Raw genomic sequence first — 11281 nt, 5'->3', positions numbered from 1 at the left:
ACATTGCCCTCTTCACTCAGAATGGAAAGGTAAAGGAAGGGCTGGGATTTGTCTTCATCAGCCTTTCAAAATAATCCCTCTGCCTTTACAGGACTCGTAGGACTCAATCTTTTTCCCTGGAGCTATACCTTAACAACTAAATTTTACGAATTCCAGACAGTTGGGACAGACATTGTCTGGCCAGCTGTTCCTAAGCTAATCAGTCCACTCATGGTTGCATTTGTAGGAGTGTTTTCTGTTTGAGTGGCCCTGGGAGTTCACTTGAGATTTAATAGGTGCTGAAGAGATCATAATGCCAATAAGAGAGCTGAGCAGATTTCCTGAGGTGAAATGGAGTAACAACTAGCTAAACCAAGGAGACCTGTGTAGAGATGGGCATAGAAATCTTTCAAACACTTTAAAGATTTTTCATTAGCCATAGCTAAACACCTGTTCCCCCTTGGCTTAAACTATACATCAATAGTTACAGCAAAAACTTCCTCTTTTGCCTTATGTTCTTTTTCCATCCTCTCCTTGATTCATCTAAAAACTTGAGAAAACTCCACTGAGAAGATTGAGAACCCTGTGTATGATTTTCTTGTTACTCAAAGTCCTCTGTCTTTCACATCCCTTCCTTTACATCAATTCCTGTCTCTTCCTTGGAACCTCAGTGGAGAAAACTCCCTCCAGCTTTCAAAGACTGGCCCCTTCAGCCTGACGCTGATTCCCATGCTTTTCTGCTTCTCAACACACTCTATTCCCACCATTATCTCTTCCTTCACTAACTCTTTAACCTGACATCCTTCAGCTACCTTTCACATGCTCTATTTCCACTACGTCCTGTGCTATAGTTCTCAACTAACTGTAATTCTCAGTGATTAGAAAAGCCCCTTTCTGTACTTAGAAAAATCTATCTCTTTGTAACTTCCATTTATTGGTCCTATTTTTTCTCTGTGGATCAACATATCATAGCTATATGTCAACCCTTAAGATAACTACTGTGTCCTTACTAAATATTTTTTTCCACAGCAGTGGTAGTACCAATTCAAAGTATAGTAGATCCGTTATCTTTCTTGATCTGAATACTCTATTAAGGCTACTTGTCCCAGTTCATGCTGTTCTCCAGCTCTGCCAGAATTAAGATCATTTCAAACCAGACATTCCCTTAAAAAAGTCTATACCCTGTTAGCAACCTGTGCGGACGAGTATCCTCTTGATGCTTCCAGGCCCACTCTGATCCCTGTGTCCCTGCCTGGGCTTTCCTCTTGAACTTTATCCTACAGTGACTTATTGACCTGACATTCCTCTCTAGTTCTTGGCTCCCCGTTAACTCCAAGCTGCTCTGGTTATTCATTTTCACCCAGACTTCGTACTGGCTCCTAATTTCAGTTGAGCTTCAAACCTAGCTGTAAGCCCTTAGCTAGAATTCTGATGTCTCCTGGCTCCTGAATAGAATAGGGACCACAATCAGTCACTGAATCCTAATGATCTGCTGTCTAGAATTCTCCTTAACCTGTTTTATTTTCTTCATTCACCAGCTCTGACCCTCACTAATATGACTTTGGGCAAATTCCTTAACTTCTCTGAGCTTGTTTTCTTACCTGTAAAAGGGGCAAATATAACATCCACCTCATAGGTCATTGTTTTAATGATTATGTTAAATAATATATATGAATTGTTAACACAGGGCCTAACTTATTGTAAGTGCTCGATAACTGTTACCTAGTATTTATATGTAACAGTATATATGTTTCAGGTTTCAGAAATTCAGTAGGTTCTTTATCAATGCTCTCTGCTGCCCCCATGGGGATGACTTTTCAAGTCCTGCAGGCCCCGACAAAAACAGCCCTGTCTCACCAACCCCACCAGCTAATTAGGAAATTAATCAGTTCTTCTTTGGTTTGTTGTTCAATCAAATAAAAATGCTTCTATATTCTATCCCATTGTCTATGTTTTTCAAAAAACATCAGGAAACTGTTATGTTTTTCTGCAATCAGGATATACTGTCTCTATGATGTTCTCCTAGTTTGCTTATAGAGTAACACTGGCAAGGAAAGTCACTCAGTCATTCACTTAATTAATATATGTGAAGCATTTACTAATGTCAGGTACTGTGATAGACATATAGGATAGGATACACAGTGGTGAACAAAACAGACATGTCGTCTTGGAGCTCACTCTTTACATAGGTAGACAGACACTAAGAAAATAACAAATATATCATTCTGAGTTGAGATAGGTGCTATGAAGGAAAAGAACAGCATGCTGTGACAGAAAAATGAATGATCAGGGAAAGCGTCTCTTTGAGGAGGTGACATGGAAGCTGAGACGCAAAGGACATGAAGGAGCCAGCCATCTTTCGGAGAATGGGGAGGAGTATCCTGGGCTGAAAGGACATCTGCAAAAAACCTGGACGCAAGGAAGATCTGACGCCCTGGGAGACTGAATCACATCATGATGAACCACTGTAGACATCTGGGGATCGCTGCTTGCTTTTCTCATTGCTCATAAATTGCTCTTTAATAATTGTCCTATAGTTTTACTAAGAATTAATCTTAGTTTTTTAGTTTCCAGAATTCACCATCTAGAATTTCCCTCTTTGCAATGTGGACATTTGCCATATTGTGAGTTCCTCAGATTACTTAAAGGGGACACAATTTCACTTATGTAATACTTCTTATTTCTAGAATACCATGTGTCCAGGCCCTGAACTCATTTAAAATGCTAAGAATCCTGTTACTATTTTAGTTAATCATTAATGAACTTATAACTAACAAAAAGAATTTTCCTAACTCCTTGCGTTACCTCATTTCTTCATGTGTTCTTCCAAGCTTTAGCTATTTATACATTTTTATGTAGCTAAAATAATAATATAATTATCATTATAGCAGATGATAGCTTATTTACCTACATAACTCATGAGAATCAACTTAAAAATTATTGCAAATAATAACAGAATTTAGTAAGGTGGGGGGAAGTAACATGCAGAAATAAATATCCTTTATATATACAAACAGTAAGTTAAAGATATAATTGAAGAAAATACCCAATAGCAACAAAACAAAATGCCTAGGAATAACCTTAACAAGAATGTGAAATATCTATATGAATGAAATTTTAAAATGCTACCCGTATAAGAGAAAACTTGAACAAATGGAAAGTAACACCTGTCCTTGGATACAGAGAACATATAATGATGTTAATTTATAGATTTATATGATCTAGATCAAAATACCTGCAAGATTTTTAAAAATAAAACAAGCTTGTTTTAAGTTCACATGGAAAAATAAGGAAGAATTAAAAGGAAAATTCTGAAAAAGACAAGCGATGAATAGAAGCCAGCCCAACCAGATATAAGATGTGTTATAGAGCCGGCCAGGTGGCGTAGTGGTTAAGTGCGCACGCTCCGCTGCACCGGCCCAGGGTTTGGATCCCAGGCACGCACCAATGCACCGATTGTCAAGCCATGCTGTGACAGGTGTCCCACATATAAAGTGGAGGAAGATGGGCACAGATGTTAGCCCAGGGCCAGTCTTCCTCAGCAAAAAGAGGAAGATTGGCAACAGATGTTAGCTCGGGGCTAACCTTCCTCACAAAAAAAAAAACACAAAAAACAGATGTGTTATAAAGCTACAATGATTACAACAGTAGAGTAATGCCCTGTGAATAGACAAATTGATGGCAGAGAATAGAAGGCCCAGTGACAGGCCCAAATACGTATGGAAATTTTGTATTGACAAAGGTGTCACCTTAGATCAGTGGAAAGAATATGCAGTATTTAATAAATGGTGTTGAAACAACTGAATAGACATCTAAGGAAAAAATGTTGGATCCCTTGATCATACCCTTCACCAAAATTAATTCCATATGGATTAATAGCCAGTCATAATTAATATAAAATACTTATATATAACATATAAAATAGCATCTAAAACATAAGGGTACAAAAAGGTTGAAAGTAAAAGTGGGAAAAGATATACTATGTAAACATAAACCAAAAGAAAATTATATAATAACAGATATAGTAGACTTGCAGGCAAAAAGCATTACTAGAAATAAAGAAGGACATTCATATCAATAAGTGCAATTTACCAAGAAGTTATAAATTTGTATGCACTTAATAGAATAACCTCAAATTATATAGAGCTACGGAACTACAAGAAAAAATAGACAAATTCATGATCATAATAGGAGATTTAACACATCTGTCATTCACTGATAGAGCATGCCTCTTTCAGAACCAAGAGACCCCCCAAAAAAAAAAATCAGTGAGGATATAAAAAAAATAACATCTGAGCAGAAAATTGGATTCAACAAGCATATATAGTCCACTGTACCCAACAACTGCAAATTACAAATTATTTTCAGGCACACTTGGAACATTTTAAAAACTGACCATGTTGTGCTATAAAGCAAGTTTCAACAAATTTCAAAGGACTGAAATTATACAAAGTTCCTTGCCTTCATTGCAGTTAAGCTAGAAATCAGTAACAAAAAGATAACTATAAAGTCTCTGTATTTAGAAGTTATAAAATACACTTCTAAATAACCCCCCCCAAAAAAAGAAAAGAAATCACAATTGGAGTTAGAAAATAATTTGAATTGAATGATGATAAAAATACTACATACCAAAACTTATGGGATGTGGCTAAAGCTGTGCTTACAAGAAAATGTATAGTAAGTGTACATATTTGAGAAAAAGAAAAGCTGAAAATTCAAGAGTTTTGCATCCATCTCAAGAATGTGTAACAGTCAAACCCCCCAAAAAAATAGAAGAAAGGAAATGTGCACATAGAAGTATCTGGAAGGATATATACTTAAAATGATAGCAGTTTTTCTCTCGTAGGGAAGGAATATGAATTAATTTTATTTTTCTGTATTGTTTAAATAAGCTGGAACAAACAAAACCATTTTCATTTTAGGGGAAAAAGTACTAGAGGAAAACATAATATAATTTTTTTTTAATTCTAGACTATTCTGGTGACACACACCAGAAGCTATAAGCAAAAAGACTGATAAACTCAACTTCATATATGAAAATTTTCCATGTGGTTAAAAATACCATGAATTGGGGCCAGCCTGGTGGCGCAAGCAGTTAAGTGCACGGTGCTCCGCTGCGGGGGCCGGGGGTTCGCTGGTTCGGATCCCAGGCATGCACCGACGCACCGCTTGTTAAGCCATGCTGTGGTGGAGTCCCATATAAAGTGGAGGAAGATGGGCATGGATGTTAGCCCAGGGCCAGTCTTCCTCAGCAAAAAAGAGGAGGATTGGCATTGGATGTTAGCTCAGGGCTGGTCCTCCTCACAAAAAAAAAAAAAAAAAAAAAAAAAATACCAGGAACAAAAGCAAAAAGACAAATGACAAACTGGGAAAAATATTTACAACTTATCACAAATGGCTAATCTCTTTCATTAAAAAAAAAAAACCTCATACAAATCAGTAAGAAAAAAAATCAATGACAATTTATAAGGAGCAAAGGATACAAGAATTTACAGAAAAGGAAATACAAAATGGATACCAAACCTATGAAAAGATATTCAGCCTTACTCATAATAAGAGAAATGGATGTTAAAATCGTCTTCAAATTCTATTTCTGTCATGGAATCGGCAAAAACAACTCTGTTGTTAATACTCTGATTTGCTTTTGGGGAAACCTCGTCATTTTATATATTGCTAATAGTAATACAAATTGGTTTAATCTTTATGGAGGGCAATTTGGCAACATTTGGCAATTTGGCAAATCTAAAATGCATAAGTTTTTTGAGGCAACAGTTCCATATCTAAGTATTTATTGCACATGTACAAAATGATGAGATGACATGGCTATTAACTGCAGCACTGTTTGTAATAGCAAAAGACTGAACATAATCTAAATATCCATCCATGTGCATCTGGTTGAATAAATTATGGTAGATCCATATAATGGGATGCATCTGTTAAAGAAGGAAGAAAGGGAGGGAGAGAAGGAAAAAAGAATGAGGTAGTTCTATATGCATTGCTATGGAGCAGCCTCCAAGATACATTATTCAGTGAAAAAGCAAGGTGCAGAAACGTGTATAGTATGCTACCGTTTGTATAAAAAGTTTTAAAAGAATGTATATGTGTAAATGGTAAATGCATTGATATGTGTATTGGTAAATGCATAGAATATACCTGGAAGGATATACAAAAAACTAGCTGGAGGGGAGGGGGCCCTGGGGAAGGGAACTAAGCAGCTAAGGAATGGGGTTAAGAGGGAAACTTATGTTTCACTCTACATCCTTTTGCACCTTTTGAATTTTGAGCAGGTGCATGGGTTACCTATTCAAAAATAAATATTTTAAAACCACATGTATGTAAAATTTTGTTCTGATTTTATATTTATCTTGCAAATATTTCCATATAGCATATTGCATAGAATTGATACTATAACATTAATGGTTTCTAGGAGCTTTTTTCCCGTCTCTTATAAGTAATGCACTGGATATTTGCTTTTATTAATATAATACTATATTCCTTCATGCCTTCCTGCCTTATACATGCTCTTTTGTCTGCCTAGAATGCTGTACTTCCCCTGATCTCTCCTTGCCTGCATGTCCAATGGACGCATCCTAAGAGTTCCAGTTCAAATGCTATCAGCCTTACTCAATTCTCTTAGGCATACTTACTCAGACAGTACTTTGTATGCCTCCAGAATAGAGATTTCTTATTTTATGGTAATTCTCTGCATATTAGTTTCTCCTCCCCAAAGACTATGTCTTTCCATCTTTGTTAACCAAACCTTCTGGCACCCCCAACCCTTGCCCAGATCTTACTAGCTAGTCAGTAGAGGTGAAATCACATTAACAGTTCAACTCAGAGTCCACAGTTCCACCCTGTGGGTGATACCAACACCTCAGAGGGTCCTGTGCACACTTTAGCCCATTCCAGGGAGGGGGTTGGTTGTCTCATATGTGTTCCTGAAGCTCTACTCTGCTTGCTTTAGAATCACCAGTGACTCTTTGTGTTTTCAGAAACAGGTTCATTACTGATAGCTGTCTGCCCTTTGAGGGCCATCATTAGTCCCCCGCCGCCACCTCCAACCCCTCAGACTCCTGCTGCTAATTTCACATTGGCCTGGAAATGATAAAAAGGCATATCAGCTGGTTAAGGATGTGATCTCTAGAGCCCAACTATGCCTGGGATTGAATTCCAGTTCTACTATTTACCGGCTGTGTGATATAAGGCTTTCTTTCATTTGACCTTGTTGTTTCTCAAATGTTGTTCCTCAAAAATTATTTCTTCAAATGTAAATGAGGATAACGAGAGTACCTATCTTAAGGTTGTTGCCAGAATTAAAGGAGCTAATTTTGTAAAATGTTTAGGACAGTGTCTAGCACATAGTAAGCACTGTTAGTGTTTATCATTCTCTTTACCAAGTTCTTCTAAATGTGGACCTAATTCCCCACAGTGTAACAGAAGCCAAGTTATAATTTACAATAACTCTTTGCTGAAGTCTCCAGAATAATTAAAGGAAATAACAAAAGAGAACATTTTCCAAAACTGGCTACCCATCTACATTGATCCTCTATAGGGTGGCTCCCTCCCTGCAGTAGAGCCGGCATTTCCCTCACCATTCTGAGGTATCTTCCAGCATATTGGAGTCCAGACCAACTCTTTAAAGACCAGAGGGAGAGGGGCCGGCTGGGTGGGGTAGTGGTTGAGTTCGCACGCTCTGCTTTGCTGGCCTGGGGTTTGCAGGTTCAGATCCCAGGCACAGACCTACATACAACTTATCAAGCCATGCTGTGGCAGGCGTCCCACATATAAAGTAGAGGAAGATGGGCACGGATGTTAGCCCAGGGCCAATCTTCCTCAGCAAAAAGAGGAGGATTGGCAACAGATGTTAGCTCAGGGCTAATCTTCCTCACCAAAATTAGATAAAATAAAATAAAGACCAGAGGGAGGAGGGCCGGCCCTGTGGCTTAGCGGTTAAGTGCACGTGCTCTGCTACTGGCGGCCCGGGTTCGGATCCCAGGCGCACACCGACGCACTGCTTGTTTGGCTATGCTGAGGCCGCGTCCCACATACAGCAACTAGGAGGATGTGCAGCTATGACCTACAACTATCTACTGGGGCTTTGGGGGAAAAAAAAAGGAGGAGGATTGGCAATAGATGTTAGTTCAGAGCCGGTCTTCCTCAGCAAAAAGAAGAGGATTAGCATGGATGTTAGCTCAGGGCTGATCTTCCTCAAAAAAAAAAAAGACCAGATGGAGGAAAATTTTCAATTCCTTCCGTAATCCAGGGTTTATTTCCCTAATCCAGTGTTTATTTCTCCTTCTGTCCCAGGGCTACCTTTTCCCATGGTGACTGACGGTGGGAACTTAAACTACTTTCAGGGGCTCCCCCATACTCAATTGTACTATCCCATCAAAACAATGGTCTGACATCAGTGTATTTCCGAGAATTGAGTTATCTGATCAGTCCTGCCCAATTCCTTTTTATAACTGTTTTAGGATAATTTCCATGAGGGCAAGGACTCTGCCTGCCTTGTGCACTACATATTTCCAATGCCTGGATGTAGTAGGAACCCCATAAACATTTGCTTATGAATGAGCTCTTCCTTTGAAAAAGGATGCAGTTCAGGCCTACACACTCTTCTTTAAGTCTTCTTGATCTTAGCTTCTGATCTCTTGTGAGAACTAATTAAGCTAGATCCATAATTTAAAAATAAACACTTATCTAAAAGAAATATACTCTACAGAGACACGACTATGCCTACAATAGAGACAGCCATATGTTCATAATAGAAACAGCCCTTTGTATTATCATACATATTATGAGCTCTGCTTTACTAAGGTGGTCTAATAAGGCAATTTTCCAAAACAATGCAAGAAAAATAAAATGCAGATTTAAAAAGACAGATTTTCTGGCGCATACCTTACTCATCAAGCTATTCATTTATTTTTAAAATATTGATTACTTCCTTTGTACCAGGCATTACAGTATTAGGTTTTAGAAATACAGCAATGAATAAGATACACACAATCCCTACCCTGAGCTTCCAGTCTTTCAAGACAATTAAACAATTAATAAAGTGTGATGAGTGGTTACCATAGGAGAAGTATTCTTTTTTTATTATTTTATTTATTTATTTTCCCCCCAAAGCCCCAGTAGATAGTTGCATGTCATAGATGCACATCCTTCCAGCTGCTGTAGGTGGGACTTGGCCTCAGCATGGCCGGAGAAGTGGTGCATCGGCGCGCGCCGATCCGGGATCCGAACCCGGGGCGCCAGCAGCAGAGCGCGCGCACTCAACTGCTAAGCCACGGGGTCGGCCCAGGGGAAGTATTCTAAGGAATGGAGGTTTTCTGCCTGCGCTTGAATGAGAGCAGCTCTGCATTGATCACTTTTGTATTTTGAGATTCCAAGTAAGATTTTGTTTATAAACCTGGCTCCACTACTAAAAAACGTTTGAAAATTACTGCCATATATTGAATCTGAATTTCATCCTGAAAGTCTATTGTGTGACTGAATGAAAAGACATTGTATATATAGTTACAACTAACCCTATAAGCATTACTATCCTCCTTTTATAGGTGAGAAAATGCATTTCACAGAGTTAAAGTAATTCTCCAAAGTCTTTTTTCGCCCCAACTTTGAGGAATAATTAACAAATATAATTGTATATATTTAAAGTGATGATTTGATATACATGTACATGTATATCATATACATATACACCTGATGATTTTATAGACATAACATTGTGGAATGATTACTAAGATCAAGATAATTAACACATCAATCACCACACATAGTTAACTCTTTTTTGTGTGTGTATCTGTGGTGAGAAAGCTTAAGATCTACTCTCAGCAACTTTCAAATATACAATACCGTATTATTAACTGTAGTCACTATGCTGTACAGTAGATCCTCAGAATTTATTCTTCTTATAACTGAAAGTTTGTATCGTTTGACCTACATTTACCCATTTCTCCCTCCCCCATCTCCAAATTCTTATGACGTTTAAATCAAAAAGTCTCATTCCAAATTTCTGCACTCTGTAGCACACCACAGTGCCTACACCCAAAAGGGAATAAATCTTTTTTTCCCATAGGAGAGAGATCTCTAGTGAGATATTACAAAGCTTTGCCTTAGCCTTATCTAATAACCAATATTTTTAAGAAAGAAATATATAGCATGCCAATAAAAGACAAAAACCACATCATCTCAATGAAAAAAAAATTTGGAAAAGAATCCAACATCCATTCACGATAAAAACCCTCAACACTAGGAACAGAAGAGAACTTTCTTAACCTGATAAAGGGCATCTATGAAAAGCCTACAGCTAAAATTGTACTTGATGAAGAAAGGCAATGTTTTCCCCCCTCAAATCAGAACAAGACAAGAATATCTGCTCCCAACACTTTTATTCAACATTGTACTGGAGGTCTCAGCCATTAGAAATTAAGATATAATATGCTTATCAAATTTGTAGATGGACTATAGAATTTGATGATTAATAGAATCTGATCCAAAATTACTGCCACAGGCTGGAAGGATTAACGGAGTAAACAAGATATTAAATTAAAGCCAAAATTAATGTATTTAGGGTTAAAAACCAACTAAAAGATACAAAATTCTGCAAAAGGATTACTGGGTACCGACTGCGTGCCATTCACTAGAGATAGAGATATGATTCCTTCCTAGGTGAGTTAATTCCAGACCCGAACATGTCTAGGCTAGACTAAGGCAAGCCTTCCTGTGACCTCTAAACTCCTTTGGCACTTAAGAATTCTCTAATTCGATTGTGTTAATTTTTCAGGGCCGAGAATATATATTATACTTTGATTCTTCATGGTTTCCAATAATGATCAGGAGTACAATACCCTTCCATCAGACGAGTGCATTGGCCTCTGCTAATTCAGCCGGACTACATGGAAGCTAAGTAAGCTTATTCCAAGCGGAAACATAAGAATCGCGCGTTTTAGGAAACCAGTGCCCGGAACAGCGCCTAGAACAGCCTGCAATTCTAACGGCTCTCCAAGTTTGGGAAGGTGTCCGGAAGGGTTTTCTGAGGTTACTTCTCTGAGCATGAGCGGAAGTCAGCCTTGGAGTAGTCTGCGTTTTGTTTTTTTTTAAATGATAGGTGCCATATTCAGGACAGAGCAATCCGTTTCCATTCTGTTCTTCCTGTTGTACCCACAAGCAGGTGATCAGGTGACGAATTTGCCTTTGTTACTAGAATATAAAGATCGAATTCAAAGACGTCTTAAGGTAGCCCAACTACTCATCTTCCCATAGTAAAGATGGCGGCACCTCCAATGTAAACCACACGTAA

Source organism: Ceratotherium simum, chromosome 2, assembly GCF_057802395.1.
Source record: "Ceratotherium simum simum isolate JZ-2026a chromosome 2, ASM5780239v1, whole genome shotgun sequence".
NCBI lineage: Eukaryota > Metazoa > Chordata > Mammalia > Perissodactyla > Rhinocerotidae > Ceratotherium > Ceratotherium simum.
This window is presented reverse-complemented; position numbering follows the sequence as displayed.